We start from the raw sequence: 7,500 nt of genomic DNA on the forward strand, positions 1-7,500 counted from the left end.
GGTGAATGGGAGGTCTTCATCTAGTCTGTTGTGGTGAATGGGAGGTCTTTGTGGTGAATGGGAGGTCTTCATCTAGTCTGTTGTGGTGAATGGGAGGTCTTCATCTGTTGTGGTGAGTCTGTTGTGGTGAATGGGAGGTCTTCATCTAGTCTGTTGTGGTGAATGGGAGGTCTTCATCTAGTCTGTTGTGGTGAATGGGAGGTCTTCATCTAGTCTGTTGTGGTGAATGGGAGGTCTTCATCTAGTCTGTTGTGGTGAATGGGAGGTCTTTATCTAGTCTGTTGTGGTGAATGGGAGGTCTTCATCTAGTCTGTTGTGGTGAATGGGAGGTCTTTATCTAGTCTGTTCTGGTGAATGGCTCTGCTGGTTCTGATATGAGATGGAAGATGGACATCAGCCATGTAGTTAAATCTGGTAAAACTATAATATATAATAATAACATAATAATAATAATAAAATAATAATATATAACTATAATACAGTTAAAGTGAACACACATTTTATTCAGGAAATATACCTTTCTAGTATCTGTGTTGTACACAGTCCCTGAGCTGTTAATATGCTATATCCCTAGTTAATTATGGTGTAGTATCTGTGTTGTACACAGTCCCTGAGCTATATAGTTAATATGGTGTAGTATCTGTGTTGTACACAGTCCCTGAGCTATATAGTTAATATGGTGTAGTATCTGTGTTGTACACAGTCCCTGAGATATATAGTTAATATGGTGTAGTATCTGTGTTGTACACAGTCCCTGAGCTATATAGTTAATATGGTGTAGTATCTGTGTTGTACACAGTCCCTGAGCTATATAGTTAATATGGTGTAGTATCTGTGTTGTACACAGTCCCTGAGCTCATCTAGTCTAATATGGTGTAGTCTCTGTGTTGTAGCTATATAGTTAATATGGTGTAATATCTGTATCTGTTGCTGTATCTGAACAGTCCCTGAGCTATGTTAATATGGTGTAGTATCTGTGCTGTGAATGGGAGGTCTTCCCTGTCCCCACATCCCTCTATATAGTTAATATGGTGTAGTATCTGTTGTGTGAACGACCCTCTCTGTGCTGTGAACGACCCCTCTGAAAACTGTGCTGTGAAGACCCTGTGCTGTGAACGAATGGGCTACTGTGCTCCCCCTATATAGTCTAATATGGTGTAGTATCTGTCCCCCATCCCTCTAATATTAATATGGTGTAGTATCTGTGCTGTGAACGACCCCTGAGCTATATAGTTAATATGGTGTAGTATCTGTGCTGTCTGTCCTGAGCTATATAGTTGTGTAGTATGTGCTGTGAAACTGACACTCAAATAAATGACAATAGTTAATATGATGTATCTGGTGTTGTGTCCGGTTAAGTGTTTTATTCCCTTTACCCTCCTATATAGTTAATCATGGTGTAGTATCTGTGCTGTGAACTCCCTGACCATATAGTTAATGTCTACTGTGCTATAATATATAGTGTGCTGAATAATACAGAGCTATAGTCCCAAATGGTGTAGTATCTGTGCTGTTGCCTAGCTATATAGTAATATGGTGTAGTATCTGTGCTGTGAACGACCCCTGAGCTATATAGTTAATATGGTGTAGTATCTGTGTTGTGACAGAGTCCCTGAGCTATATAGTTAGTTAATGGTGTAGTATTGTGTTTAGTACATTCACCCTACATATATAGTTAATATGGTGTATTTATCTGTGCTGTGAACGCTCTTATCCTGAGCTATATAGTTAATATGGTGTAGTATCTGTGCTGTGAACGATATGAGCTATATAGTTAATATGGTGTAGTATCTGTGCTGTGAACGACCCATAAACTAGGAAATAAATGAATCCATATATATATGTTATATACAGAGCCACACATATATCACCGCCAATCTCTGACTATGTGCTGTCTGACAGGGACAGTCCCAAATGGCACCCTATTCCGTATTTAGTACATTCCCTGCATATAGTTCCATGGTGTATATATCTATATATATATGTATATATAGGGAATAGGTGCCATGTTTCCCATTGGAGTCCATCTAATCAGGACACATTTTAATCAGGGGGGGGTCAGAAAACTACAACAACATCTCTCTGGAGAACTGAAAAGAGTTTGGTTGGAAAAAATCAACCCATTTAGACAATGAAAGGAGGGATTCTAGGTGCTGTGAACAAACAACCCATTTAGCCAATGGAACAAACAACCCATTTAGCCAATGAAAGGAGGGATTCTAGGGAACAAACAACCCATTTAGCCAATGAAAGGAGGGATTCTAGGGAACAAACAACCCATTTAGCCAATGAAAGGAGGGATTCTAGGGAACAAACAACCCATTTAGCCAATGAAAGGAGGGATTCTAGGGAACAAACAACCCATTTAGCCGATGAAAGGAGGGATCATTTAGCTGGGGAACAAACAAACCCCATTTAGCCAATGAAAGGAGGGATCCTGGGGAACAAACAACCCATTTAGCCGATGAAAGGAGGGATCCTAGGGAACAAACAACCCATTTAGCCAATGAAAGGAGGGATCTGGGAACAAACAACCCATTTAGGGGGAACAAACAAACCCCATTTAGCCAATGAAAGGAGGGATCCTGGGGAACAAACAACCCATTTAGCCGATGAAAGGAGGGGAACAAACAACCCATCCTGAAAGGAATCAAACAACCCATTTAGCCAATGAATATGGAAGGAGGGATCCTGGGGAACAAACAACCCATTTAGCCGATGAAAGGAGGGGAACAAACAACCCATTTAGCCTGGGGAATCAAAAACAACCCATTTAGCCAATGAAAGGAGGGATCCTGGGAACAAACAACCCATTTAGCCGATGAAAGGAGGGATCCTGGGGAACAAACATATTTTATGTTGTGGATTAATGAGTCTAACAGAACTGTGGAAATGTTCCCTTCTCTAGCCGAGTCATTTTGTCATTCAGAACATTACACAGCTCTGCATGTCAGGGTCTGTGTTCCTTCATGAAGAGAGGAAGGAGAGAAGGTTGAATAATGAGGCTGAATTGGTGGGTGGTTAGACTACAGAGTTCAGAAAATTGTAAAGAACCAAATCGCTCCAACATGACTGTACCAACTGACCCAAGATTGCAGGACTAAGAATGTGTGTGTGTGTTTACGGGTGTGTGTGCATGCCTACGTGTGTGTGTGTGTGCCTGTGTGTGTGTGTGTGTGTGTGTGTGTGTGTGTGTGTGTGTGTGTGTCTATGTGTGTGTGTGTGTGTGTGTGCCTGTCTATGTGTGTGTGTGTGTGTGTGCGTGTCTATGTGTGTGTGTGTGTGTGTGCGTGTCCCTATGTGTGTGTGTGTGTGTGTGTGTGTGTATATTTGCCTACGTGTGTGTGTGTGTGTGTGAGTATAGCGTGTCTATGCATGTATCAAACCACTAACCAGCAAATAATTTCAGTTATTTTCCCATCAATGACAATTCGGTCCAGTGGAGGCTGGTGGGAGGAACTATAGGAGGACCACTGGGCTGTGTTATGAAATAAGTAACATTGTAATCACTGGAATGAAATACATGGAAAGGTATTCAAACACATCAAACACATGGAAACCACATGTTTGACTCTGTTCCATTCAGCTATAGGAGCCTGTTCTCCTATAGCTCCTCAGCACCAGCCTCCACTGGTCCATACAGTTCCTAATGTCCACCCTGTGTTCTGTTTAGGGTATAATAGTTAGACCTCTGTGTTCTGTTGTTAGGGTATAATAACTAGCCGAGTTAAGTAGACCTCTGTGTTCTGTTGTTAGGGTATAATAACTAGGAGTTAAGTAGACCTCTCTGTGTTCTGTTGTTTAGGTATAATAACTAGGAGTTAAGTAGACCTCTGTGTTCTGTTGTTAGGGTATAATAACTAGGAGTTAAGTAGACCTCTTGTGGGTTCTGTTTCTGTTGTTAGGTATAATAACTAGACCTCTGTGTTCTGTTTAGGGTATAATAACTAGACCTCTGTGTTCTGTTAGGGTATAATAACTATGAGTTAAGTAGACCTCTGTGTTCTGTTGTAGGGTATAATAACTATGAGTTAAGTAGACCTCTGTGTTCTGTTCTGTAGGTATAATAACTATGAGTTAAGTAGACCTCTGTGTTCTGTTGTTAGGTATAATAACTATGAGTTAAGTAGACCTCTGTGTTCTGTTGTCTAATGTTAAGTCTGTTGTTAGGTATAATAACTAGTGAGTGTGTTCTGTAGTAGTTAAGTAGACCTCTGTGTTCTGTTGTTAGGGTATAATAACTAGGAGTTAAGGTATAAACAGGGTATAATAACTATTAACCTCTGTGTTCTGTTGTTAGTTAAGTAGACCTCTGTGTTCTGTTGTTAGGGTATACTGGTTATAACTATGAGTTAAGTAGACCTCTGTGTTCTGTTGTTAGGTATAATAACTAGGAGTTAAGTAGACCTCTGTGTTCTGTTGTTAGGTATAATAACTATGAGTTAAGTAGACCTCTGTGTTCTGTTGTTAGGGTATAATAACTAGGGTATAATAACTAGAGTTAAGTAGACCTCTGTGATCTGTTGTTAGGGTATAATAACTAGGAGTTAAGTAGACCTCTGTGTTCTGTTGTTAGGGTATAATAACTATGAGTTAAGTAGACCTCTGTGTTCTGCTAGGGTATAATAACTAGGAGTTAAGTAGACCTCTGGCTTCTAAAGCTCTCTCCTAAAGGAGAGGGAGAGTGCTGGTGAGAGAGGAGACAGGGACAAGAGGCTGTTTGAGGATGTCTCTCTATCCAGAGGAAACACTGGTCTGGTAAAAATTGCTCGTCAACCCCGTAGTAAATAAATCAGTGTATTGACTATTATAAGTCCTACTAGATAATGGCAGATAAGTGGTGTTGAATGTCAGGTCCCTCTAGTCTACCCTCCTCTGTCACGCCTTGGTCATTGTATTTTGTGTTTTTGTCATATGTTTGGGTAGGCCAGGGTGTGACATGGGTTTATATGTTATGTTTCGTATTGGGGTTGTATTATTTGGGATTGCGGCTGATTAGGGGTGTGGTATAGGCTTGGCTGCCTGAGGCGATTCTCAATTAGAGTCAGGTGCTTTCGTTGTCTCTGATTGGGAACCGTATTTAGGCAGCCTGAGTTTCGCTTGGTATTTCGTGGGTGTTTGTTCCTGTCTCTGTGTTGTAGTCACCAGATAGGCTGTAATTAGTTTCACGTTCCGTTTGTTGTTTTTGTATTTAGTTATTTCATGTATCGTTTCGTTTTCTTCATTAAAGATCATGAGTAACAAACACGCTGCATTTCGGTCCTCTCTTTCAACAACAGAAGAACGCCGTTACATCCTCATCCAGCCCCATCCACCCTGCCCAAACCCACAGTGTGTGTCTCTATTGGAGGGAAGAGGAATACAAGTCTCCCTAAAGCCTGCTAACCCCTCTCTTCTTCCCCTCGTCTCCTTCTATCAAATGCATTATGTAATGTCAACTAATACATCTAACTGCAGTTAGAGAATGGTACATCAGTAACCAGCTCTCCAATCAGAAACCAGAGACCACACACTTACTGGTAACAATGAAGTCACATATTTGGTTACAATGGAGACAGGAGCCCTCGACCGAAACACAGACATGCATCAATTATCTGAAGCCATGTAAACATCAACACCCCCCTCCTCACCACCGTCCTATGAGGTCTCCCTGTCCCTGCCGCTGAAAAACATCCCCACAGCATGATGCTGCCACCACTATGCTTCACTGTAGGGATGGTGCCAGGTTTCCTCCAGACGAGATGCTTGGCATTCAGGCCAAAGAGTTCAATCTTGGTTTAATCAGACCAGAGAATCTTGTTTCTCATGGTCTGAGAGTCCTTTAGATGCCTTTTGGCAAACTCCAAGCAGGCATTTTTTGGTACCCCTTCCCCAGATCTGTGCCTCAACCCAATCCTGTCTCGGAGCTCTACGGACAATTCCCTCGACCTCATGGCTTGGTTTTTGCTCTGACATGCACTGTCAACTGTGGGACCTTATATAGACAGATGTGTGCCTTTCCAAATCATGTCCAATCAATAGAATTTACCACAGGTGGACTCAAGTTGTATCAAGTTGTAGAAACATCTCAAGGATGATCAATGGAAACAGGATGAACCTGAGCTCAATTTCGAGTCTCATAGCAAAGAGTCTGAATACTTATGTAAATAAGATATTTCTGTTTTTATTTGTAATATAATAGCAAACATTTAAAAAAAACTGTTTTCACTTTGTCATTATAGGGTATTGTGTGTAGATTGATGAGGGGAAAAAAATGATTGAATCCATTTTAGGATTCAGGCTGTAACGTAAGAAAATGTGGAACAAGGGAAGGGGTCTGAATACTTCCTGGAGGCTCTGTATATAGACCTGCGTATGAGCTCTAATATGCCTAATGGTGTTTTGAATGAATCATCACCTTAGAAAACACTGTCCATTTCATTGTTAGGCTTTGAAACAACATCCACAACGACCATGTTGTCCACTCTGTTGCTGAACTTCTTTCTTCAAACTGGTCAATCACAGTGAGGTGAGTTTTAAAAAGCACAATACTGTTTTGATGATCAGTGTTTGTTGTGATTTTCGATGGAATTTGCAGAGTGGTCAGAGTGGTTAGAGGGACAATAGAGCCCTGAGTACCAGGCCATTAGGGCCTGATGGAGGGACAATAGAGCCCTGAGTACCAGGCCATTAGGACCTGATGGAGGGACAATAGAGCCCTGAGTACCCGACCAATGGGACCTGATGGAGAGACAATAGAGCCCTGAGTACCAAACCATTAGGACATGATGGAGGGACAATAGAGCCCTGAGTACCAAGACATTAGGACCTGATGGAGGGACAATAGAGCCCTGAGTACCAAGACATTAGGACCTGATGGAGGGACAATAGAGCCCTGAGTACCAAGACAATAGGAACTGATGGAGGGACAATAGAGCCCTGAGTACCGACCAATGGGACCTGATGGAGAGACAATAGAACCCTGAGTACCATGCCATTAGGACCTGATGGAGAGACAATAGAGCCCTGAGTACCAGGCCATTAGGACCTGATGGAGGGACAATAGAAACCTGAGTACCAAGCCATTAGGACCTGATGGAGAGACAATAGAGCCCTGAGTACCAGGCCATTAGGACCTGATGGAGAGACAATAGAGCCCTGAGTACCAGGCCATTAGGACCCGATGAAGGGACAATAGAACCCTGAGTACCAGACCATTAGGACCTGATGGAGGGACAATAGAGCCCTGAGTACCAAGACATTAGGACATGATGGAGGGACAATAGAGCCCTGAGTACCAAGACATTAGGACATGATGGAGGGACAATAGAGCCCTGAGTACCAGGCCATTAGCACCTGATGGAGGGACAATAGAGCCCTGAGTACCAAGACATTAGGACCTGAGTACCAAGACATTAGGACCTGATGGAGGGACAATAGAGCCCTGAGTACCAAGACATTAGGACCTGATGGAGGGACAATAGATCCCTGAGTACCAAGACAATAGGAACTGATGGAGGG

General features: G+C 42.2%; 1 long non-coding RNA gene across 1 annotated transcript in view; it reads right to left on the reverse strand.

Moving 5' to 3' along the window:
• LOC135572843 (uncharacterized) overlaps positions 1-7,500 on the reverse strand; it is a 129,367-nt gene that overhangs the window by 108,692 nt on the left and 13,175 nt on the right. The window lies entirely within an intron of this gene.

Source organism: Oncorhynchus nerka, linkage group LG8 (genome assembly GCF_034236695.1).
Source record: "Oncorhynchus nerka isolate Pitt River linkage group LG8, Oner_Uvic_2.0, whole genome shotgun sequence".
Classification (NCBI taxonomy): Eukaryota; Metazoa; Chordata; class Actinopteri; order Salmoniformes; family Salmonidae; genus Oncorhynchus; species Oncorhynchus nerka.